Here is a 27,825-nt window from a genome sequence, read left to right on the forward strand (position 1 = left end):
GGCTGCAGACTCATTTTAAAGATAATTTACTTTCAGGAAAGAGGATTTTAAAAAATTACGGTGAGGATATTTCATTAGAAGTTGTAGAGATGTGCGTCATTTTAAGGTGCAGGAAATCTAGCTAATTCTGGTTCAGCCTGTTCTATCAGTGGGAAATGAATGAAGAGCTCAGCCTCAAGACTAGCTGCATATTAAATTAAGGAACCCTTCCAATTATTACTGTTATCCATATTCCTAACACAGCTTATTAACTGCATATTTCTAGGTTCGATGTCTATATTTAGTACTGCAATATTCTTTATTAAGCATTTCTTTTGGCTTAGTAAATGAACACGCTGCTAAACAATAGTTGTTAAGATTGTTTCAGTCCATTCTCTTCAATTATTTATGAAGTGAATTTTAGAATCAAGGAAGCTTAAGTGTGGCAAGTTGAGGGGAAGGGGGAAGAAAGAAATAAAACTGAAAAAAAAATGGAGCAAAACCTGCTGTCTAAATGAAGGTGGCTTGTTTCCTTTGAAGTCTTTGTGAGTATTGCTTAGAACTGCTAATTGGAAACACTCATTAGCATTCAAAAGCTTTAATTAGATGTTTAGTCCCTTGTTCTGAGCACCACATCAATTTCAAATTTTGTAGGTCATGACCTTTGAGTTACTTGTACTTGCAAATGGCTTGTCCTCTGAGTTGCCTACAAGATTTTTAATCCTCTGCCTCAGTCTCCCTCATTAGTCTGTTCCTTACTAGTCCCTTTCCCACCATGTTCAATCCAATTATACTCAGATTCCCTGGGGCCTCTTCCACCTTTAGTGCTGCCAAGATATGTTCTCCTACTTAGAGCACCTTTCCCCTCTTGTTTCACTGGCCTCACTACTGCTCTTTCTTCCAAACTGAGAACAGTTGTTCAGCAAGCTGTGTTTTATGTCACCAGGTTAAATTAGGTTTCCTCCTACACATAATCTGCAACCTTGTGCTTTCCCCAGTGTAGACCTCTATACTTCAGTGTTTGTTTATACATAATCTTCCTATCATCATGCAAAGAATACTCAGTTACTGAAACACCTTAAGTAAATACAACAATAAGTAATACCCAAGAGACCAAATGAAACCAGTAAATCAGGAAATTGCCCATTCTTAAGTAAAACTGCAAAAATTATATGTGCTTGCAATATGCCAGCAACAAATTAAGTCATACAAACTCTATCCTCCGAAATCCCACTTGGTTCTTTGCTAAACTAGTTAATGCTAGCCTTAGATACTACACTATTTGCTATATTGGTGCCCCTTCAAAGCCACTGTCTCAAAAATACTTTAAATGTAATTATGCTGACTCTGTATTTATCTATCTATGTGACCTACAAAATACCTGTTTATTTGATCATTTCTTTTTCAAAATTACAATCCTAAATTTTCACTATATTTATAGTTTATAATACCATTACAATCATACTAGCCTGAACAATTTGTTTCTGAAAAGTGGCAAGCTAACCAAATTTCTCATTTGTCTATAAAGATTCTGTGTAGAATCCTATAATTTGTGTACAGAGGAAGCATAACAGTCGCGTTTTCTAGTTAGGACATATAGATTAAGTCTACCTAGTCATGGGTCTTCAACTCAGAATCATATCCAGCCTCAAGATCCCATGTCAAAGCTGGGGTCTGATGGTAGAGAACAAGAATGGAAAAGCATATGAGCATGTGAGAAATGGTCAGGAGGATTTAACTCAGTTTTTCCTTCTCTAGGCTGAGGATTTTGTTAAATAATGTGTTGTTATTCTAAATAATTATTATTATTTTGATGGACATACAAAATTTGTATATATTTTAGGACTAATACAAAGTTCTGTATTCATGTACATGATGTAGAAAGAAATTACACCAGCCCAGCAGTTACTAACTCTACTTCCCACATCACCTCAACATTCAATAGTTAAATGATTATATTTGATAGGAAAATAGTACATTTCTGTTTCTTGGTAAGGTTAACATTTACTTATAAATCATTTTTCCCATTTTTAACCTCAATTTTTTAAAAGTTCTCTAAATAGTATTTGTTAATTGATTTGAAGGAGAAGAAATACTTAACTCCAGTTATTGTACAGTAAACTAAATACCAGTTTGAATTTCAATACAGACTTTAGAATTACATAAAATTAATTATAATAATGACATGAAAGTAATGACAAGTTAGAAACCACTACTCTTACCAGACCCACTCTTTTGTTGAGAAATAAATCTAGAATCTTAGGAATGCTAAACAAGCTCTATCCCATTAAACTACATCGTGAGACCTACTCTCCCCTTTAATGTTACTGTCTTTCCTTGCAAGTAGACATAAATTTTACTTTTTTCCACTTAGAAAGAAACAAGAGTTTGCTAAGAACTTGCTAGTCATCAAGACTTGTGAAATACAACAAATTACGACCCATTAAACATGGAAAATGATACAAAAACATACAACAAAGATCCATCTGTTGGTACAGATAGTATATTAGAGAAAAGGACATGTTTTTCTATCAGTAATAGAAATAGATGACATTGAAGTTATAGTGAATTAGCTCTTCACTACTTTTGAGATTCTGAAAGTCATTTAAACTCTTTGGTTATTGGTTTTCTTGTCAATAAACTGGGGAAAAATACCATACAGATCAGGTGTGACCATCAATCATAATATATGATGACCTTAAAAAGTATTTAGAATACATGCTTTAGAAATAATGTATATTATCATTACTAGGACCATAAATAAGTATCCACTATGTGTTCTTATACCACTTATATTAATATTTCTTAGTGATTTTGAAGTAAGGCTGCTGAGTCTAGGTGATTTCTTACTGCCATCCTGGTACCTCTTGCTGGGTGAAGGGAATTCTAGTGTTAAAAAAGCCTATATAGGTGATTGATCTTTTCTCCTTGACAGCTTTAAGGATCCTTTCCTTGGTCTGAATTGATCCTGTGCAGATTCTAATGTAACGATGGGATGTCCTGTTCTGGTCTGGTCTATTTGGGGTTCTAAAAGCTTCTTGTATCTGAATGGGCCTATCTTTTTGCGTGTTTGGTAAGTTCTCTGCTAGGATCCTGTTAAATAAATTTCCTAGACCATTAACTTCTGTCTCTAGGTGCTCTTCTACACCCATTATCCTCAGATTAGGCCTTCTGCTGGTGTCTTCCAAATGTTGAATAGATCTATCATATTTCTTGGATTTGTCTTGGATAGTTATATGTTCTTTCTCTATAATATCTAGGCTGTCTTCAATCCCCAAGATTCGATCTTCTTCATGGTCTAACCTACTGTTAAGATGTTCTATTTTTTTTTTTAATTTCCTTTCCTTCTACTAGGTGAAATGAACCCCAAGATAAGGACACAAGTGGTTTTTTTCTTTCTTACGATTGTCTCTAACGTATTAATAAGCTGATTCTTTTGTTGCTTTGTATGTCCCTCCACCACGGTATAACCCATGTTTTCACTGTATTTGATATTGGTATAATTTGGGGAAGGGAAGGTAAAAACAAATTGTTCAAATAGGGATACAAGTGGACCCATTGCAACAATGAGATGTATAAGATGCTATGTGGAAAAACAAACTTTACAACTTTGGTGGAGGTGGGGCGAGGGGGAGTCTAGTCATGGAGACGAGAGGGCAGGGATGATAAGGGAAAAACAAAGGAGGTAACAATGCTTGATAAGAAATGAACTCATTACTTTGCTCTTGTAATTGTAACCCTCTGTATGGTATTTTCACCATAAAAACTTATTAAAAAATCAGAAAAGCAGCAGTAAAAAAAACAAAAGCCTAAAGGTGAGAGAGGCCATTATTGAACGTAGATACCTAGCTCAAGGTGAGCTTAGAGGGCTTCGCTTCAGAGAAATGAAGATGTCATGGCTTTAGTAAAGCTTGTATATAGAGAATGCTCTGATTCTTCTTTATTAACTCACTAAATGGCTTGAATCACCCACCCCTGAGTAGCCTGTAAGATTTATCTATATGGAAGGTTGAGACAAATCTTCCCTAGATGGAAAAGTTCTGCTGTTACCTAAGCTTGTACCTGAATATGTCCATCTGAGGTCTCATTTTTGTTAAGGCTTGGTCTCCACCCCAAGCAAGTGATTGTTGCCTTTAAAAGCTTAATGTAAGCTCTGTTTGGGGCTGCTGGTCTTTGAGACAGGAGTCCATCATGCAGTCACCAGCCTTTTAATAGAGACTCCATATTGCAACCTCTCAAAATTTGGCTTCTCCATTTTTCTCACTATACAACAATTTTCAAGAAATGTTTCTGAGTCACAATCTAAAGATCAAAACATTAGAATGAAAGTCAGACAGGATTTTGAAGCAGCCTGAATGATTTATGCATATCTTCTATCTGAGTATTAGTATACTGAAAGTAAGTTACATTTCAGTTTTAATAAGATGAATATAATGTATTTGATCAAAAAGTGATTTAACATCTGAACTTTCTACTTATTTTTATGAGATTTGTTACAATTTTATATTACTGCTACAATTTTATATTGCCTCACAAAGTTCAGACTAATATGTTCAATTTAATATATAAGCTAACTTCTGTGGTGATAAAATTTACTCTGGGCACTTAATAAATCACATTATAATTAACTATTGAAGTTATAAAATGGTTCCAATGCATTAAGTTATATTAAAGGTAGTGTTAACTTAAAAAACTTATTACTAAGCTGGATACTGGTGGATCACGCCTGTATTCCTAGCTACTCAGGAGGCTGAGATATGAGGATTATGGTTCAAAGCCAGCCAGGCAGGAAAGTCCATGAGACTCCTCTCCAATAAATCACTTGAAGACCAGAAGTGGCGCTGTGTTTCAAGCGGTAGAGTGCTCACCTTGAGTTGAACAGCGCAGGGACAGTGCCCAGGCCCAGAGTTCAAGCCCCACAACTGACCAATATATATATATAACTAGCGATTTTTGTCCTCTAATTCATGTGTTTCTAGGGTATATTTTTTGTCTATACAATATAATCAGTATCATTGTTTTAGATAGGATAAGAAAAACACAAGCCACTAAGAATAATGTCTGCTAAACATTTTAGGTTTCTCTTTGCTGAGACCCAGGAAACATCAGTTTTAGCAGAGGTGTCAATTGGAATAGCCAGTTTTTACTCTTTCATTTGCAGTAAGAAAGTACTTGCTTCCTTGTTGAGTGAAAAGAACTGAATTGTGAGTATTGCATAGAATTTTCCCGTATTTTATAGACCCTCCTATAATGAAATCTAAAAAGCAATTACCCATTAACACATCTGTACTGGCACTGGAAAAAATAAAGTTAATATTAATCAAATTGTAAACACTGATTAATCATTACTTTTGGAGTCATAATTGGTTTGAATAGAAATTTACCAGCACCCAATTCAATAAAGCATTCCTCTCATGCTGATTCTTTACTTATTGTCATTAATTTTCATACCTGTGATTGTTTGCATCAGCTGACTCCAGATTGAAATGGCTTATCCCTCAAAGGCAGTTGCAGGTAGAAAGGCCAAACAGAATGTACAATTAGGCTATTATCTGAAAACTGCAGTGGACCACTGATATGTTAATGCACAGAGTTCTGGATATTTCTCTCCTAGTGCTCATCAAGGCTTAAAGGTTAGCAGGGAGTTCAGTAACACCATCCCTTTCTCTCCAATTAACTTCAGTTTTAAAATATCCAAAGGGATCTCAAGTATTAATTTGAAAGATATTCTACGTGAAATGGAGTTTTCAGAAGCCAAATACAGATCAAGCTCATTTTGACCTATTTCCCATCAAGCAGAATGATCTAAGAGGTTAACTATTGCTGCTCTTGGTCATACCAGGAGTGTAGTCTTGATTTTTTAAACAGAAATGTTTTGATCTAAAAGTGATCTTTGAGGTTGTCACAAATATTTTACTAAAACTGGTCTTTGTTGAACATTATACATTATACTCTTCATTTTAGAGGTGGGTAAAAGTTAAAATCCACAGAGTATTACTTGTGTGTGTATAGTCTCTTCGTAAGAACTCCATGGTTTTAAATCTCAACTAGTATTCTGTCTTTATTTCCTTGGTCATTCTTATTTCAATGATCCATATGCAGAAAGTGTGACTTAGAGCCATTGAAGAAAAATATTTAAAGCAAGTTGCTGATGGTTCACGCCTTTCATTCTAGCTATTTAGAATCTGGGCTCTGAGGATTTGGGTTTGAAGCCAGCCTGTGGAATAAAGTCTGATACTCTTATCTCCAAATAGCCAGCAAAGAGCAAGAAATGGAGCTATGACTCAAGTGGTAAGCAAGCCTTGAGCAAGAAATCTCAGGGACAGCACCTAGACCCTGAATTCAAGCCCAAATACTGCCCCCCCCAAAAAAAGCTTTCATTAAGCTGAATTGCCTAAGTTTAGAAATTAATTTGTAATTTTGAACTGTCTCACTAGATTAATTTTCTCCCTAGAGATAAATCAATCGCTATCAAAACACAATCAAGAAATAAATACAACACAGAATGATATAGCTTGAAAGTGAAGAGTTAGTAAAGTAGCTGTCATAAGTTGTGGTGTCACAGGTAAAAACATTCAGATCATATACCAACATGGAATGCTATGCTTCCATCAGAGTGACATTGCCCCATTCATGAGGAAATGGAAAGACTTGGAAATAATCATATGAAGTGAAGTAAGCCAGACCCAAAGAAACACAGACCCCATGGTTTCTCTCATTTGTAATAATTAGTGTATGTCTAGGATAGTCCTAGCAGATGAACAGAATACCTCAAGGGCTATGTATAGATGACCACATAAGATGATGCTAATCAAAATGAATATTAAGATATGGAAACGAGGTTTTCTTTGTTTTTATTGTTTCTAATGTCCTATGTGATTTCTTTTTTTTTCTTTTGTGATTTTCCCCATCTATGGTTTACCCCCTGCTGTCACTGTACTTAATTTTGGTACCCTGGGTAGGGAAGAGAAACAACAAAACGGTGAGACAAAGGACAAAGTGCGAATGAATGCAATAGTGATACTCAAAAAATTATGTCTGAAATGAACAACTTGCAGGACATGGAATTGGGGAGGAGGCAAAGTGGGAAAATGAGGGAGAGGGTAACAAGTTCGAAAAGAAATGTACTCATTCTCTTACATAAGTAACTGTAACTCCTCTGTACATTACCTTGACAAAAAAAAAATAATTGAATTAAAGACAAATTCAGACCAGCACCTGAACCCATTTTGGGTCACATGTTTCCTTCTTTGGATCAATAACACCTTTGGGAGATGAGGATAGGAAATTCATGCACTTTTACATTTTGCATTTTGGCTAGCAAGGAAATCTTCATACTTTTCCAAGATGTTCATGCAGTCCTGGCTCAACATTGCCCACAGATTCCCTGGCTTTCCTTCTTGTCCATTTTAGCACTTGGCTACTCTGAGTTTTTCTACTGAGTCTACCACCAATCTAGCAGAGAAATTCAGGCAGAGAGTCTGATGCTGCCCATTCATTGGCACAGGTTTGTTTACTTGCTTTTTCTAGCCAGATAGGTGGTAAGATAATGCCCTGTGTTCTGCCCCTGTGAGCTATTGGTGAACAGCCAAGGGCTTTCCTTTGCTGAGCTGTTGGTCAAGCCCCACTGAACAGTAACTTGGCATTGAGATGGGAAGGCAGCAGCTGGGGGAAAGAGATTCTGAGGCCATCGGCATGTCCCTCATCTCTCTGTCCATGGCCCACAGACCAACCATGAGATGGCAGCTATATAATGAATTAGGTTCAAGGGCCTCTGTTATTTATAATTCCAGCAGAAAAACTTTGTGTTCCTTTCCAAAGCTTTATGCCAGTTCACTACTCAGGAGTCTCAGCCCTAACACCCCAGCTCTAGTGTCTCCAGATTACTTACTACACATTTCCCCAGCATTGCTGTTCCTTTAACAAGGACCTGGATTCTATCTTCACAGACAAGGACCCACTTTCACCAAGGTGGGATCATCCAGACAGTCATTCCATATAGATCCATGGGCAATTATTAAACTGAGCACTGTACAGGAGTAAGGCATATGATTTATCTAAAACTCCACAAATATTTACTGATCAGTTAAAAATTCCAGAAATTTGTTTTTCCCTTCTTCCCCCATTGCCACAATGAGATGTACAAGACGTTATGTCAAAAAACGAACTCTACAACTTTGGCGCAGGGGCGGGGAGGAGGGGGGAGACGGGAGTAGTGGGGGAGGCAGGAGGCATGCAGGGGGGGGGGGAGATGGAAAGGGATGGTAAGGGGAAACAAAGGAGAAGGCAACAATTCTTGATAAGAAATGTACTCATTACCTTGCTCATGTAATTGTAATTCCTCTGTACGGTATTTTCACAATTAAAAAAAATCATGAAATAATAAAGTGAAAAAAAATCCCAGAAATGCTAGGTCATGAAGAGTCAACAAGTAGGCAATATAAGATGTTTGGAAAAGGTTTTTTTCTCTGGATACCTCCTCATTAAAATGAATTTTGTGAAGCTATCTTTTGCTTAGAGTTTGGAGAACGAGTTCTCCTCTTTGTTTTCATCATTACTACTGTCAGTCAGGACATTTTAATTTGTAACTGTTTTCCTAACAAAAATACTAATGTATCGTCCTAATAAATATGGATGCCATGTTCCTGAAAGGCCAAAGTTTTAGAAATATTCTCTTTTCCTTGGGTAGTGGAAATGAAGGATCAAGTTACAAAAGTAGTCAGTGAGAGGTTTGGGTAAAACCTTCCCCACTGCTACTGTATATCCACTGTGATGTTCTTGAGATTCCACCTTCATTTAAAACAATACAGTTTTGCCATAAAGTTTACTGATCCTAATTGCCTGCTTTTAGACTGGGTGTTGTCTTCTTGCATAAGCATTACCGACCTGTGTAACTTTTTAATTTTTAAAAGCCTGAATTGTAAATCTTACTGGTGCAACTGGTAAATAGGGATCTAGTTTCAGTTTTCCACATGTAGAGAACCAGTTTTCCCAGCACCATTTGTTGAAGAAGCTGTCTTTCTTCCAGATTCGACTTTTGCTTCCCTTATCAAATATTATCTGGATGTTAGTTGGTGGGTGTAATTCTGGGTCTTCCACCCATTCTATTGGTTCTCATTTGTGTAGACCTGAAACATAGTTTGGTAATGATACACCTCCAACATGACTTTTGCTGTTTAGGATTATAGTTGTGATTTGGGGCTTTTTGTGAAGATCTGAAACCATGAAACTTTTACAGAAAAGAGTAAGAGAAATGTTAGGACACCTTGGCACACAGGCAGAATCTTTCATAATAAATATATGGAAGCACAGAAATTTAAAAAAAGATAAATGTGATTGCATCAAATCGCAAAGTTTCCGCATGAGAAAAGACATAGCTAACAAACTAATAAGATGGCCTACATAATTGGAGATTTTTACCAGCATACATCAAACAATGGACTAATATCCAGGCTATAAAGAGAGCTTAAAAACAAAACCCCCAAAGAATCAAAAACTCAATTAATAAGTCCACTAATATATTAAATAGAGACTTTTCAGAAGAAGTAAAAATGTTCAGCAGACACCTGAAGAAACGCTCAACATCTCTGACCATAAAGGAAATGCAAAGCAAAACAATTTTGAGATTCTACCTCACCCCAGTTAGAATAGCCATCATTAATACTACAAACAATAACAGATGCTGACATGAATGTGAGCAAAAGGAAACTTTAATATATTGTTGATAGGAATATAAACTAGTTCAGCCAGTTTGGAATACAGTATAAAGGTTTTTTTTGACCTTTTAAACATAGCATTATCTTCTTTTTTTTAGTATTTTTTTTATTGTAAAGATACTGTGCAGAGGGGTTACAGTTACATGAGTAAGGTAATGAGTATACTTCCTATCAAGCATTGTTACTTCCTCCTTTGTTTATCCTCTACCATCCCTTCCATCCCTATCTCCCCAACTCCTCCCTCCCCCCCTCAAAGTTGTAAAGTTTGTTTTCAACATAGTGTCTTGTACATCTCAGTGTTACAACGGGTCAACCTGTATCCTTATTTCAGCATTTTGTTATTTCCCTTCTCCTCCCCAAATTAGAAATATATATATATATACAAGACAGAATCAAATACAGTGAAAACAGGAGTTATACCATGGGGGAAGAACATACAAAAGAAACAAAAAAAATCATATTGTACATTATAAATACCTTAAAAAACATCAAGAAAGATACAAATTCTTGTGTCCCTATCTTGGGGCTCATTTTGCTTAGCATCATCTTACATGGTCATATGTACTTGCTTTTGACCTTTTCTGCTTGTCCTAGATATATACTAGCTATTGCAAATAAGGGAAATCATGGGACCTATGACTCCTTTGATTTTTCTTAATCTATTAATCCTTAGTTGTTTGTTGTTGAACTGAATTATATCTGTTGAGCTAGATTTTATCTGTGCACAGTTTGACTGTGTCAATCTGTGCAACTTCAGGGCTCTGGTTGATGCTTGCCTTAAAATAGTGTTCTAGCTCACAATTGCTTTGGCTTTCAAAACCAAATGGGAAGCAGGAGAAGCACAAGAAAAATGGCAAGTCTAGGTATCTCAACTCCTGTTCATAATAATCAGGCAACAGAGCAGTTAATGAATAATCCAGAGCAGAGTTCCCAAAATGCTCTACAAACACTACTAGAATAAAGTTTTTCTTAACCAAACTAAACATACAACTACCTTAAATTCTACTTCTGGGATTTATTCTAAAGATTATAAACCATGATACAGTAAAGCTGCCAACACAGCCATGCTCATTGCAGCACTATTCATCATAGCCAAGGTATGGTAGGATATTAGATGCTCCTCAATGGATCAAGAAAATGTGGTACATATGCACATTGGAATTTTATCCCTTTGTTAGGAAGACTGATATTGTATTTTTGCAAAAAATTGGTAGGACCTTGAAAAGATTATGTTAACAAGTCATGTCCAGAAAGTAAGAAGTTGCATGTTTTCCTCATATGTAGAAGCTGGAATTGATTTATAAATATATAAGTAAATACACTTGATGGTATGCAAGTATACTTAAAGGTACTAATTGGAATATGGTAAATTTATGATAGAAGCCAAACCATATATTTCTGTAGAAAGACAAATCCATAATTCAACAAAACAAACAAATGGATACTTGAAAGAGTTGGGGCAGGGCCAAAGGAAAGGGGAAGATGAATGAAGAGAAGAAGTGGGGAGGATGCAGTCAAATTTTAATATATATCCTACAAATTTCAAATGAGGGAAGAGGTGGTGTGAGTGGAATGGATAAGAATGTTGAAAGGGGAGACACTGATTAAAATTTTGCATTGTATTCGTAAACTGCTGTTTTGAAAGGCAACTCTAAACTGTCTAAAGATACATTGTCTAAAGATAATAAAATAGTATTTCAAAAGGAAAAGACTCGAATTTTAATGTTTTGTGCTATAATTATTACAATATAACAAGATTGATGCAGAGATTATACTGGTCTAAGGAGTGTCAGTCCATGGCCTCAGAAATGGGAAAAGAATACTGTCACTATATAAATGCTTCCATTGAATAATCTGCCTTCTGTGCAATGTACTTTGGATTTTTATGACAGTTCAAATTGTTTATATAATTTTCAACCTTGTTATATCCTTGAGTTTTGTTGTATTAGTATGCTCCTTTGAAAAATTTAGTTTAGTATATTTATACTTCAGCAGCCAAATTGTATGAATTCAGTTTAGGACATTTATATGTCAAGAGTCAGAAGTACTAATTAGTTACTTATTCCTTTATAGATTCTTATACAAAAGAAAACAAACACAAATATAAGCCTATACACAAACACATTTGTGAAAATAAAACTTATGAAGCCATGGCCATTACTAGTAAAAATACATAATATAACTTTACACAATGTAAAATATTGAGATGCTATGGGTGAATATGATGTTTATTGAATTTGGCATGACTAAAATAATAATAATGATAATTTATATTATCTATATCATCTATAGTTATTTTGTTTATGTTTATATTATTTATATTAAAATTAATATTATGATTCATAATATTATTAATATTATTTTTATTTACTCGGGGCCTACAACAACTCAATCTCAGGGTCTCGGATTCTCTCTGGGCTTTGTTGCTCATGGATCCATGTACCCTCTCTTAGATTTCTGCTGATAAATTAGAAAAAAATGTCTCATCAATTTGAATGTCCAGGCTAGATTCAATCCTCAAATCTCAGTCTCCTGACTACCTAGAATTTAAGATGTGCACCACAAATTATCAGCTACCGTATATTCTTTGATTAGATAAAAGCATTTGGTGCTCATGGAGTATTCATTCTCATTTCTATTATAAAGGCATATTCTTTCACATGCCTTGTCATTCTTTGGCTACAAATTACCTTACTTTAATATATAAATATGAATCAACAATGCTTTCCAACAGGCAGTTATGGTCTCTCAGCCTCCTTTCCAGATTTCTTATCTCATAAATATTCTTGGAAGTCCACAAAAGAATCTCACCAAGGAAGATTAATCTGATCCACTGCATTTTCTTGCAACTATTAAATTACTGGTAGCTCCCCAAATGGCAAGAGGTTCTTATTCTACCAATATGATTTTAGGACTCGTCTGTGTCCCTCACTTTTAGACAAGCTGTAGGATGGAACCAAGTGGTTAAAATATGTGTAACTGATATTTTAGATGGTGATATTTAGATGGTGATGGTGAAATATTGAGAATTGATGGGCAATATAAACAAAATAAAGCCATACATCTAAGATGTACATGAGAAACTAACATAATATGCATCATATACAACTTTCTCAAAAAATATAATGAAGAAAAAAATATCCAATAAATAAATATCTTAAAAATATCCGAAGAAAAAGACATGTTATGTGAAGATGACCAAGGATTGGGATCAAATCAGAGGAATTGGTGAAAAACATAAAATTGAGTAAACAACTAAGTGGCAATTTTAAAGTACTGAATAAAATAACTGTCAGCCTAGAATATACATCCAGCAAAATGTCTTTCCAAAATGAAGATGATATTAAAACATATGATGCTCAACAATTTTTCACTGGCAGAACACTACCATACTTAAAGGAATCTTCAGGAAGAAGGAAATGGTACAGATGGAAATGTACACAAAGCTATAAAAGAGTACTAATATGGTAAACTATGCATTCATTTAATATGTAAGTATATGTAAATACATATACTTACTATGAAAGTATACAACTTCCCAGCCCTAGTTTCAAAGTCCTTTAAATGAAACTGATATAACTCTAGAGACAAAGAAAGCTATGATAATAGATGGAAATTTTAATTCCCATATCTCAGAACTGAACAAGATGGAATAAAATGTGCTAGGAAATATTAGATATGAACATACTCAAGTAACTACCTACTTGATATTTATAGATTCTGACACCTAATAATAGAAAAATACACATTTTATTTCTGAGAATGTCTACCAAGATAGGTCATATTATATAAAATATGGATAGACCGTGAAGCAAATTTCATTTAAATTAAGAGTGCAAAAAAAGCTGGGCGTAGGTGGCTCACGCTTGTAATCCTAGCTACTCAGGAGGCTGAGATCAGAGGATCATAGTTCAAAGCCAGCTGGGGCAGGAAAGTCTGTGAGACTCTCATCTCCAACGAACCACCAGAATACCGGAAGTGGTGCTTGGCTCAAGTGGTAGAGTGCTTGCCTTGAGCTGAAGAGCTGAGGGACAGCACCCATACCCATGGTTCAAGCCCCACAAACCAAAAAGGGTGCAAAAAATATCTTCTCTAAGCACAGTGGAATTACATTAAAAATCAATTACAGAGCAATCTGGAACAACTTTAGATATTTGAAAACTATTTTAACCATATATATATATATATATATATATATATATATATATATATATATATATGAACATAAACCATGGTTTCAAAAATCAACTGAAAAATTAGAATTTATCTTAAGCCATACAAAAATCAAATCACAGAATCCCATATTTGGTTGACTATCCCTGAAGTAGTAATGGAGTAATTCTATTATAAAGAATGGTTTCAAGTTAATGTCTGAAACTTTCACATTATCAGTAGGAAAAGAGGAAAAATTATACCTAAAATAGCAAAGGGAAATAATGAAACTCAGAATAGAAATTAGTGAATAAAAAACAAAAAGCATAATAAAATCATTGGGAAAAAAGATAAAAAAGATCAATAATAGTATTTATTAACTTACAACCAACAAAAGGAAAAGTAGAAAAGACAAACTTACAAATATCAGAAATGAGAAAGATGAGTACATATTCTATCAATAGAGGAAAAAATTGTTATGAAACATAAATGTTAATATTAAAGCTTACTCAATGAAAAAGATAATTTGAAGATTCAAGTAACTATTAATGATATTTATAGTTAAATATAGTCCCTCAGAGAAAACTCCAGATTGAGGTTTATTTACACATATACTGGATGTGATATTAAAGGGAGAAAATATAGCAACTCTAGAAAAGAGGAGGGACATATGGCTATAATAGCCCTGTAAACAGTGAGTTTTTAGAGTTTCTGTTAAAAATATCTGTTATTATTTTATGAAACTCCTTCTTTCTTTTTTTTTTTTTCATGCCCATCCTAGGGCTAGAACTCAGGGTCTGAACATTATCCATGAGCATTTTGCTCAAGGTTAGCACTCTACCATTTGAGCAAATACTCCATTTCCCTATTTTTTGCTTGTTAATTGGAAATAAGTGTCTTAAGGATGTACCCATCTGGGCTGGCTTTACACCTTGATCCTCAGATCTCAGCCACTGAGGATTAAAAGTGCAAGTAGCAGTTGTCTTGAAATTTCCTTTTTAATGTGAGCTGTCGCATCTTTGTTCAGTGTTCAATGTTCAATATTCATTTTGTTATCATTCTATATAATTAATATCTTAATAATGATATGTTTTGAGTGCTTCTGATCATATACGTTTATTTTCCTGCAAGTCTTCTAGAGCTGGATAATCTCTTTTTTCTCTAGATTGATGAAATTCTCTACTGCTGTTTCATGCATATACTATCTATGGCTTTAGCTTACCCCTTCTTTATGTCCATTGTTCACATTTTGGTATTTTAGTGGTTTGTCCTGAGTCTTGCAACCTATTCTTTTTTATATCTTAGCATTTTGTACTTATCTTTTCCAGCTCCTTTATCTTATTGTCAAGCTCTGAGACCCCATCTTTCTTTTCTTATTCACAAGATTTTCCACTGAGATTTTTTTTTAAATGATTTTAGTTTTGGGCTTTGCAATTTCAGAAATTCAACTTGATTTCTGTCAGAGTTTGTTTATTTATTATTTTTTTCAAATTGTATTCTAATCCATTGTTTCTTTTTAAGTTGTCATTAATCTATTTGTATTCTCTGTGAATCCATTCAAATGTTTATATAATTTTTCCTTTTTAATTTCATTGCTTTAATCGTTCTTTTGAGTCCATTGTTTGAGATGTCATCCACTTGACTCTCATTCAAGTTTTTTGTGTGTGTGAATTTGTTGACTTTTGAAGGAGACATGTATCTGTGGTTTTTCATATTTCTTATTTTTCTAAATTGATATTATGTATCTGGTGTAAAGTGTTTTGTTGGTAATTTAAATCTTCTACATCCTTCCTTTTTCCCAATGTTTAGGTAAGACTGACTCATGGCTAGTTTGTGGTCAGTTTTATTACCACTGATTTGAGGTGTGGCTTAAACTTCAACATTGGCTCACTATGCTTAAAGCACTGCATCTGATCCTTGATCCACTAGCTGCAGAAGCAACCACAGTTGATAGAAAAATCTACTATATAAATACAGTAACCAATAATAGTATCAGTTATAACTACTGTCTTCTCTTCTTAAGAGGAAAAAAAAGAGGGAAGACAATTAATAAGCCAGGAAGACATGAGTTAGTAAGTAAACTAGTGGGAAAAGACAGAAGGAATAATACTAATGAACAACAAAGATTCATGGCTTAGTATGGATGAAAAGCGAGAGCTAATGAAAATATAAAAAGATAGAAGAAGAAGGAAAAAGAAAAGATTCGGTTGAAGATATAAGGAAAAACAAACAGACACAAAGTGATCTGGTTATCTAACAACTAGGCCAAAACAATGACAGCAAGTAAAGGGTATGGATGGGATAACAGAGAAAAAAGGAAAAAATAATAATAATACAAGTCTAATTGAGGAGAGAAAGATAATAGAATTAAGGAGATAAAATAGTTAAAATAGACTATTAATAGGTATTGTGACATATAACCACAAGAAAAAAAGAGAACAAAGAGAAAAAAGAGAAACTCAAAAGATAAAGAGCAAAACCAACATTAAATATTATCCTTGTTGTTGGGGAAGTAGCTGGATTCTCTACCACAAAAGAAGTGTTTTTGTTGCATCTTTTCGTTACTTTGTTTGTTTGTTTGTTGTTGTTGTTCTAATCTCTACTATTTTAGCCAGAAGGAGTTGTCTGGAGATTTGTTTTGGTGCCTGTAATACAGAGCCTGAGCTCTAGCACAGACAGATAGTCTTAAAATGCTGTTTGTTTGTTCCTGCAGTGACTCCCAAGGGCTGACCTTCTAATTCCCAAGATTCTAGTTTTAGTCACCATTTTACTTTCAGCAGTCTTTAAATTCTCCAGGCTCCTTTCTAATTCACTAGCTGTTCTGCTAATTTATGAGGTCCCATAATAGACAAGAAATGCTGGGTTTCCTTGAACCATGCTACTTGGGTTTTAGAGAGGTTTCCAAGATACATCTGGGGGCTAATGCTAGAGATGCACTGGCTCTCAGTGCTTTCTCTACAATTCAACTCACCTAAGTTACTGCAGTGCAGTTTGCATGGTCCACACCATTGGATAGAAGGTCTTGGTGACAGCGCTGGCTATTACATCTGAGGATGACATTTGCAGCTTCCACTGTTCTCCCTCTCTCCTTGCTGCAATGTCTCTGGACTTAGTGCATCCTTCAAGTGCCAGCTTGTGGTTTTGTGGCAATATTGGTGTAAACAAATCTATTCCTGATTTTTTTAAGGTAGTTGGGTGTGAGAATCTCTTTGATATATTGTATAGCTTAAAAATGTTGACATTGGTTGGATTTCTCAGGAAAGGGATTTAAAGTACATATATGCATGCAAGTGGATTGTTTTGGTCCAGGACCAAAACCAAAGATAGGGATAAAGCATCTTGGAAGTGAATCCTCAAGCTTCAGTCTAGTCTTCTGCTGACTACTGTTTGCTCTAACATCTGACTCCAACCTAGGAGAGACTGCAAAGTTTCTTACAAAAAAAGTCCAAGGACACCATGAAGAAGGAATTAGAAGCTAACAAGAGCATAGAGTTTGTCATTGCAGGAGACGTAGGCATACCTTCCATGATCAAGAGGATCTATCACAGATTCACCTACATGAGCAGAATCTAAGGACCTCCACCCTAACTTTGCACAGCTTGAGGAGGAAGGTGGACAGTGGTTTAAATTTCCTGTCTCTGTCACTCCTATTGCAGATTCAGTTCAACATTCCTAGGTCCAATGAATGTTTTTGAATGAATGTATTAGTCTATCTTCTTTGGTTTACAACACTATTCTGCTGTTTGTAATTTTCAATGCTTCATGAGGGAAAGACACATTTGTGTGCTTTAAAAAGCACTTCTGTTGATAGCTTTTGAATGATTTTAACCTATTTGTTCTGAGGTTTCTAATGATAAAGTATGCAATCATGATAATTTCCATGAACTGTTGAATGACTAATAATTTTAGTAATATGAATCTGCTTTTAGTGAATTGTTAATGGCACCAGTATCAGGATTCAAACCAAAACAGCTGGTCATAATCACTTAAGTTGTAAACATGTGGTTTTATGTTACACATCTTCTAAATCAAGTGTAAAGTGTTTTTAATCAAAAGTACTTAGGAATAAGAAACATAAATTATCTATAAATCCAAAATATACTTTTATGTTATCAACTGTATCAATAATTCTGAGGCATGTAGTCAATTTGTCTTAATTATATAAAATAAATATTATGTAGCTACTCCTGTGAAATCTGCATCTTTAAGACAACCAAAAGATTTTATAGCTAATAAAAAAAAACTTGTTGATGGAATTAGTCAATTTTTTTTCTTTTGGTGCAGTTACTGGGATTAGACTCTGGGCCCTCAGTATTGTTTCTTAGCAGTTTCTCTCAAGATTGGCATTCTATCACTTGAGTCATAACTCCACTTCCAGTTTTTTGTGTTTTATTTTTACTGGTTAATTGGAAAGGAGTCTGTAGGACTTTTCTGTCCATGTTGCTTTGAAAGGGACTCCTCAGCTCTCAGCCTCCTGACTAGCTAAAATTAAAGGTATGAGCCACCATTGGCTCCACTCTACACTCAAATTTAAACACAAACACATACGTTGTAACAAATGCATTAACTTCAAGTTTTTCAACCTCAACCATCTTTTGAATATGCAATAGAATAGTATAATATATAATCACAGTGTTTTATAAGACATTTCTAGAACTCTTTTCATCTTGTAAAATTTAAAACTATACTTATTGAACTACACCATTTTCTTATGTCTTATCTCCTGGAAACTATATGCTGTCTCTATGAATCTGAATATTCTGGTAACATCATATAAGTTGAATCATACATTTTTTAGTCAGAATGAGTACACTCAAGCTACTCTTACAATGATGACTTTTATCAATATTTTGCTTTATATCCCAAAACATAAACCAATTTAAAGTTTTCTGTTTTACTGTAAAGATTTTTAATCTCACATCTACAGCCCCATCATATTTCTATGCTGCTTTCTGGAAAAATTGTTGGGGGACCCAGATATGGAAAATGAGATGTTTGTTACTACCACTGTTGGGTATATTCTTTAATATATACATTTTAACCTTTTACCCTTCTCCAATTTTACCCTTCCTAACTTGTAAAATTTCAATACAGATTATGGAAGTGAAAAAGCCACTTCATGACTGAAGGTAACAAGTAGTATTAGGTGATTGAACAGAAAGTACCTGATCACAAGCAGCATGAATGGAGACATGATACCTATTCTTCACCATCTATCTCAGGATCTTTATAATGTGAGAAAATAAAATACCTCACACAACAGCCTAATTCCTCACTTATAAAATTCATTTAAATAGGTATATGAAATGGATCCTTCACATTGTGGCCCTAATGTTAAAAAATTCATACTTCCATTCATTTTAGGGATATTAATATATATACTTAAGGACCACAACTTAAGATAGTTTTAATTTATAATGGTATGAAAATGATATACATTCAATAGGAACTGGACTTCAAAACTTGAATTTTGTGCTTCTCCATATGAGGCATGTGTGTTAGTTACCTTCTTCTAGTGTTATTCAATGAAAGTTTGCCACACCCCCCAGTCAGAAACACAATCGTGAGAGGAAACAACCCATGCACTCTAGTGAGCTGTGTTAAGTATGCTATGATCTTTAATAGATTAGGTGTATTCATGCATTTTCAATTTATAGTAGATTCATTGGTCTGTAACCCTAACTTTTTTAGGAACATTTGCCATATTTGTAGGTAGTTGAATATGCACTTGTGTGCATATTTCTCAGGTTTAGGATTTTAACTGTGAATGAAATAAATACAGGAACAATAGGTCTCGAGTAAAAGAATTTTTTATATATAATAAAATTTTGGGATTTTCCCCTATGAAGTAGAGAAATGAATGTTGTTTAGCAGATCTTCTCTTAACTAAAATAAATATTATGAAAATACTATATATCTGTATGACAAGTTTCTTTTTAGTTAAAGGAAACATCAAAAATCCCAGTAACTTTGAGAGATTTTGTTACCCCTGTCACTTTTTAAAAGTAAATAAAATCAACATTTGTTTGAAATCACTGGATCCTATACCAGGAAGGATTCCAGGTATAATCGAGGAAAGTGGAAACAGAAAACTCGCAAACTCAGAATGGCAACAGTATATCATAAAATTTGAAGAATACTTTTGGAAGGTCATCATACAAAAGTTTAGGTTATGCACATATAAATATATATCTGACAGATACACATTCATGTCTCTATTTCTTTCATTTAAAGCAATACCTCATTAAAATGAATGAAAAAACAGATATAAAATTTTCTTCTGATTCACAGAGATGTTAAGAGCTTCATAATAGCATAAAACAATACCATTCTTTCAAGTAGATTTAAGTTTTGAAAAATATACTTCTTTTATTAAAATGTATAATTACTTCTTTAAACTTAATTGATAAACATGTTCTTTTCAATTTTGATTCCACATACAGTGAATTTTGGAAATATGAATTCAAAATTGGTATGATGTGGTAACACACACTTGTATTTCCAGTTACTCAGCATACACAAGTAGGGGGATCATAATTGGAGGATGGTTTAGACAAAAGTATATGACTCTGTTTTATGAATAAAAACCCTGAAATATATCTCACAAGATAGGGCAGTGCCTGGCACAGATTCTGAGTTCAATCTCTAGTACTACCAAAAGAGTGTCATTTTCAATTTTTAAGCAGGTAAGAGATTCATGGATCAACATATATTAGAGTCTTTACTATCAGGTGTTTTATATCTGCCAATTACTTTTAAAGTGGTAATTCTTCTGAAAGTATTCTGACATTTCAACATCAGTTATTGATGTACGAGTAATTTTGGTTCAAGCCATTACACCACTTACTAACAATGAAATATAAGCTTCATGATTGAGCTCCCTCCAGTGTAGTTGAGTATTCCATGACGTACCTGAGGCACAACAGCAAAAACAGGTGATCCATTCGTAGGCAATGAAGGTACACACAGCCTATAGGAAAAACTCAATCACAAGTTATTAAAAATCATATAGGATAAGATGCACATAAGCATTGTATCTTTGTGTTCCTCTCTGAAGAGTATCCTCTTGTTTCTGTGTGAAAGCCCAGAGTCCTGTATAAGTTATTACATCCCGTCCCAGTGTATATTGAGCCATTGTGAGAAAACACATGCTGTTTGTCTCTCTGAGCATGGCTAACCTCATTTAACATGGTTTGTTCTAGTTCCATCCATTTCCCCACAAATTGCATAATATTGTTCTTTCTAGTGGCTGTGTAAAATTCCATTTTGTATAGGTCTCCTATTTGGGGGATCCATTCATGTATTGAGGCTTCTGGACTGTTTCCATTGTTACTGTGAATAATGCAGTAGGGAACATGGAATTGCAAGTGTCTTTACAGAATTGTGACTTCTGATGTTCTGGGTAGATGCCCAGGAGTATTATGATTGGGTCATAGTGAAATCTATGTTTAGGTTTTTGAGGAACCTCCAGACTGATGTCCAGAGTGGCTGGACTAGTTTACATTGCCAGCAACAATGTAATAGGATTCCTTTATTCCCACATCCTCACCAAAATTTGTTGTTGTTGGGATTCACCATACTGGCCAATCTAATTGGGGTGAAGTGGAATTTCAGTTGTTTTGATTTGCATTTCCCTTATGGCCAAAAAGGATGGTTTCTTTGCCATTCTTACTTCTTCTGAGAAGTCTCTCCTTAGCTCCTTTGTCCATTTAGTGATTGATTTATTATCTTTGAAGGGATTATTTTCTTGAGCTCCTTATATATTTTAGATATTAGGCCTTTGTTGAATGTTATTGCTGGTAAAGATTTCTCTGAATCTGTTGGCTATTTTCTTGTTTAATAACTATGTCCTTAGTTGTGTAGAAACATTTTATTTTCATGTAATCTTATTTGTCTCTCTCCTATCTCCTGTGCCCTTGGGACTCTTTGAAAAAAGTTTCTGCCTATGCCAATGAGTTCTCATATTGTTCTTTATTATTATTGCATACAAGCAGTTCTAAAATGTTATACAGTACTCATTCTCCGAACATCTTTCATTGGACCAAATTCTAAACAGTTTCCCACACTCAAGGTTTCCATCTTGGGTGAAAACACAAATTCATTTGCATCTACAAAATCTATGAAATGAATATAATCCTAGTCTTGATAACCTTAATATAATCTGGGCCAGTATATTGTATATATCTTGTTTGTGTTAAATTTTTAAGATTTGGTAAAAAAAAACAAAAAGTGGCTAATATACAAACAGTGTTAAACAACATATGATGATAAGCTCAACATGTATTAGGTAAAAATAAAATGTTGACCATTAAGTTAATATGTCTTAAGGAGTATTTAATTCTACTCACATTTAATCTTAATCTAATGACATGGATGTTATTATTCCTGTTTTTCAAAGATCAATTTATATGTATATATACATAGATGTCTATATAGGTATATATACATATATGTAATAATATAATATATATCTTTCTATGCATATATCTTTCTCACTATATATGCATATATATTTCACAGAAGCATTATTTGTAAGAGCTGCATGTTAGTCAAACTTTGGGTCACTGTAACTGAAAACCTGATAAAACAACAGAAGGAAAGAAGGATTTATTTGACTCACAGTTTCAGAGGTATTAGTCCACATCTGTTGACTATGTTGACTACAAGACTGTAGTGAGGCAGAAACATCATAAGGGTGAGAGCATGTGACAAATGTTACTCTCCATATGACAGACAAGAAACAGAGAGAGTCAAGGGACCAGTAACTAGGTACATTCTTCAAAGACAGGATCCCACTGAGCTACTTGATGAAGCTCTGTCCTACCTTCTAAAATTCCTAGCACATCCCAAAATATCAACATTAGTGGGGTGGTGATGAGTACTTCCTCAATAAAGCTGTTGAGAACAAGTCATATTCAAACAACATGTTGAAAACTAAAAAGAGAATGAAAGAATAAGAAAACCCACTGGAGTATTTGTATTATGAAATATTACCTAGTGAATGAAGGAATGAACCATTGATTCATGAAACATGAATGAAAGTTAACAAATACATTCTGTTGTGTACAACATATATTCATCTTGCTGAAATTCTAGAGCAGGCTCAACTAATCTTTCATGAAAGTGGTCAGAAAAATTATTTTCTTGCTTTGGTAGGAGAATAGGGTATAAAATCTTAAAGACTGTCTCAATGTTTAGGATAAGAACAATAAATATATCTTTGTTTTTGAGTTGTACTAAGAACTGAACTTCTGGCCTTGTGCATGCTTGGTAAGCACTCCACGACGTGAGCTGCATTAGCAGTCAAAGTTTTTCAGATAGAGTCTTGTGCTTTATTTTTTTAAATTGTGAAAATACCATATAGAGGGGTTACAATTACATGGGCAAGGAAATAAGTACATTTCTTATCGAGCATTGTTGCCTCCTCCTTTGTTTCCCCTTCCCATCCCTTCCCATCTACCCCCACCGCCCCCGACCCCTGGCCAAAGTTGTAAACTTCGTTTTTCGACATAATGACTTGTACATTTCATTGTTGCAATGTGTCCACCTGTATCCCTATTTAAACAATTTGTTTTTTCCCTTCCCCTCCACAAATTATACCAACATCAAATACAGTAAAAGCAGGGGTTCTACCATGGGGGAGGGACATACAAAGCAACAAAGAAATCATCTTATAAATAAGTTAGAAACAATCACATGAAAGAAAAAACATTTAAATACATATCTTTGGGTTCATTTCACCTTTTGCCCAGACTGAGCTGAATCTGAAATCTTGCTGAGATAACTGAAGTTCATCATTATGCCAAGCCCTATACTGTATCATAATAGACATGTTTTGCCATACTACTGAATCCAACCGACAGAAGTCATAAACCACATTAACCTCATACATTTCTGTATAGGGAAATGTTATTTGAATAACTTAAACAGGGGCTGGGAAGGTGCTTAGTGGTAGAGTGCTTGCCTTGCATGCATGAGGGCCTGGGTTCGATTCCTCAGCACCACACAAGCAAAAAGAAAAAAGCTGGAAGTGGTGCTCTGGCTCAGGTTGTAGAATGCTAGCCTTGAGCTGAAGACCTGAGGCAGTGCACAGGGCCAGAGTTCAGGCTCCATGACCAACAGAAAAAAACAAAAATAACTTAAATATAATTTGAAGGCAAAGTACCATTATATTTGTCACTTATTTTGAATTCCATTAAGGATAGAGTGATGGTAGATGAATGAAGGGATGAATATAGTTCTATCGCATGATTATATCAACTTTCCAATGAATCTGAATATTTTCATAATAAAAAAGTTAAAAATAAAAAAGGAGTATTTGAAGTCTTCTACTACTGAATTTTTTTGGGGGGTCCGGTCGTGGGGCCTGAACTCTGGGCCTGGGCGCTGTCCCTCAGCTCTTCAGCTCAAAGCTAGCGCTCTACCACTTGAGCCACAGCGCCACTTCCGGCTTTTCTCCTTTTGCTTATGTGGTGCTGAGGAATCGAACCCAGGGCCTCATGCATGCAAGGCAAGCACTCTACCACTGAGCCACCTTCCCAGCCTACTACTGAATTTTTTTCATGAATCCTGTTGTATGAATCCCTCCTGATTCTCTCAGGAAGAATTATTGTTTATATCTAAGAGATATAGAGAATTAGGATATTAAGGAAGAATTATTTAGGTCTTTCTCCCATTATATATTTGGTGCTTAAATATGTTACCTAAATGGTGAATTAGTGTTGTTTTATGCATTATTGAAGGCAGTGCCCACTGTGTCTCTTTTGCACTGTGCCCCCCCCCATTGGTTATATTAATACTACAAGGCCATGAACTTTTTGAAGCCAGGGGTTATTAATACTTACTTTTGTGTATTTTTCCAGCATATCATAGATTTTTTTGCATATACAAGTGTCTCCAAATCATATTTTACTCAGAATCAAAGAAAGAAAGAAAGAAAGAAAGAAAGAAAGAAAGAAAGAAAGAAAGAAAGAAAGTAAAATAAGAATATAAAGGTAAAAAAAGAATATAAAGGTAAAGAACATAGAACTTAACCTTGCGCAGAATCAAATCCAGAAGATATGTTGTCTATGCATTTCTTTTATTTTGGAACATGGATCCTGCTTTTGAGAAGTATATTTCAGCACTTGATAAGAGAAAAAACAAAAAAATACTTTCAGTAAACAAGACAATATGTATCTACACTCAGAAACTTTATTTTAACCCACTTTAAGTTTTATAGAAAATATCAACTTTTCAATATATAATATTTTAAGGATTTCAGAAGTTATTTTGCTTTCTAGATAACAGGAAAACTTTTATTATAGTTCTGCCTGTGATGAGTGATTGTGGGAAAAGTTATCTCTCCTAGAGAGTAGCTCGAAAATGAACTAGGATCTATACTCATAATATCTGAGATGTGACATTGTTGGCTTAGAAGAATTCATGATGAAAGAAGTTCAAGAAAGGACAAGAAAAAAATGGTGGGACAAATACAGTATTGGAAGTTAGCTAGTAAAAACATTAGTAAATTGGCTATTAACTAAAAATAATCAGTGCTCAGTATATTTGTTATACAAATACATGATTTCAATAAGCCTAACACTATACCATGTTTCCATTTGTTCAAATTCTAAATATATTCTGAAATATAGTACATTAATAGTTTTATAAACAGCATTATAGAGTTCTTTCTAGTGACTCAGTATTAGCTTTTGTCCCCAACAGTACTTAAAAACATATTTTAAATATTACACTAAACAAATAAATAGACTTTAATAATTATCTTTGTTTCCTTCATATTAGTACATAAGTGCAGTCATCTCTCCCATTTAACCCCTTAATTTCACTCCATCTGGGCAGTGAAAAGCTGTGCTAATGTAAATTAATTGACTTATTTATGACTAAAGCTCTTCATATGAAATAAATAGTTACAATAATGATAATTATCTCAGGATTTGTGTGAAGCTGAAACTGTCTTTGTGTACATATATAATATACAAATAATAACAATTGCCTAAGAATAGCATATATACATAATATTTCATATATATGATTTACTCTTCTATTTAGTTATTTTAATTATTTGAAGTCATATATATGTATATATACATATAATACTTTCCATGCTACTGATTTTAAATATCAGTCACAAGCTAATGGTGACAAAATTACTAGGGACCAAATTTACAAATCAGTATCCACCTATATTTGAATGTCTACTAGTTATCTCCAAACTAATAAGATTATAAAACAACTCCTGGTCCTGTTTATCTCTCCTCTATTGCCTACTTCTCTTTAGTATTTTCTTTCTTTTTCATTGGCACCACCATCTATCCAGTTTCTCAGGTTCAATATGGTGACTTATCATAAACACTTCTTTTCTTTCATGTCTCAACAATCAGTCAACCAGTGACAAAATCATATTATATCTACGTTCAAAATATTGCATGCAACAGGTAAGTTTATACAACCCATTCATTCTTGCCACCCCTCTGGTCTAGTCACTAGTACCTCAAACCTGTACCCGTAGATTGTACTCACTGCCTTCCTGTGCTTTCAACTTAACTTACCTCTCCCAGTTTACTTTCCATTGGTGTTAAAAAATCTTAAAATGAAAATAGACATTATGTCTGTACCATTTTTGTCTTTATGATTTGAACACATGTCTCTCTCCTCATTCTTTCCCTCCTGGTCTCATCTCAAATGTCAACTCCAGCATCCTTCCTAACAACAAAAGAGTACCATTGCCATTTCAGTCTCATTGCTTTATTTTAGTTTTCTTTACAACACTTATTATTATTAATGACATATTTAATATTTATTTGTTTATTTAATATTTATTTCTCCACTAGAATATAAATTAAATTCTATGAGGGCAAGGAAATTATGTTTTATTCATCACAATGGCCCCAGTCCTAGAGAAGTCTACAGCCTTTGGTAGATGGAAAACAAATATTTACTTAATGAATTTAAAAAAAAGATCATCAGGGAGATTTAAATCGAGGTGAGATGGAGGAGTAGGTACTGAGAACTTCATGTGTGTACCACTAGGCTTCACTCTGCTTTGTTTATCTTCAGTTGCATTTGACATGTTGAGGCTAGGAAGCACTCTACAAAGGCCAACACAAAACTGATTCATGCCTCACAGATTGCTGGCCTTTAGTTCCCAATTGGCTGTTTTCATGGACACCTGAAATCTAAAGCAACTATTCATGGAAGTGTGAATGTGACTGTCATTGTGTACAACACAACCATCCCAGAGTGCTTCAACACACAAGTACTTGAACTGGGAGGACATGTATCAACCAATTTATAGGCAAAGCCCATTTACCCCTTGTCACTGGCAACTTGCAATTCCCATAGATAAAAAAATTGGACTCTCACCTGGTACTGATGGCTCACAACTTAAGTCTAGCTACTCAGGAGGCTAAGATCCATGGATCGCTGTTTGAAGCCAGCCCAGGCAGGAAAGTCCATGAGACTCATCTCCAATTAACCACCAGAAAACCAGAAATGGCACTCACAGTAGCAGAGCCTTGAGTAGAAGAGCTCAGGGACAGTGCCCAAGCCCTGAGTTCAAACTCCATGACCAACCCTCTGCCCCCCCCCAATAAAAAATAAACAAAAAGAATTGGACTCTCATCAAGGCTTACTCTTGCTACTGCTGATGTTACCCAATGCATCCACAAATCACTGATTGGCAAGAAAGGATAACAGAAGACTGGTTAAAGGAAATCTCAGTAGCTTATTAACTCAGGACTTCAAATACTCCTAGCAGATATCCAGTGTTGGTGATTGCAATGGACTGTATATGTGTAAAAACACAATTTTGTGTTTGGGTAATTCTATTTGGGCAGGTTGAAATATTACTTAACTTTCCAATCAACTGTATATATGCATGTGGCTTTTAACCAGTAGGATCAAAGAAGGTACTGATTCTGCAGTAATGAGGTTTGATTGAGTTGATTGTTTTAAAGAAATTCATTTGGATTTTAAT

At 34.5% G+C, this 27,825-nt stretch overlaps 1 long non-coding RNA gene across 1 annotated transcript in view; it reads right to left on the bottom strand.

Moving 5' to 3' along the window:
- Positions 1–27,354, bottom strand: part of LOC138829044 (uncharacterized) — a 33,864-nt gene extending 6,510 nt beyond the window's left edge. Inside the window, exons 1-2 of the long non-coding RNA XR_011372476.1 lie at positions 27,213–27,354; positions 24,882–24,972 (exon numbers count right to left, since the gene is read on the bottom strand). This is a non-coding gene — a long non-coding RNA (uncharacterized lncRNA). The remainder of the gene's footprint in view (positions 1–24,881; positions 24,973–27,212) is intronic.
- Positions 27,355–27,825: the final 471 nt, after the last annotated feature.

Source organism: Dipodomys merriami, unplaced genomic scaffold, assembly GCF_024711535.1.
Source record: "Dipodomys merriami isolate MVZ:Mamm:240054 unplaced genomic scaffold, mDipMer1.0.p SCAF_17, whole genome shotgun sequence".
Classification (NCBI taxonomy): domain Eukaryota; kingdom Metazoa; phylum Chordata; class Mammalia; order Rodentia; family Heteromyidae; genus Dipodomys; species Dipodomys merriami.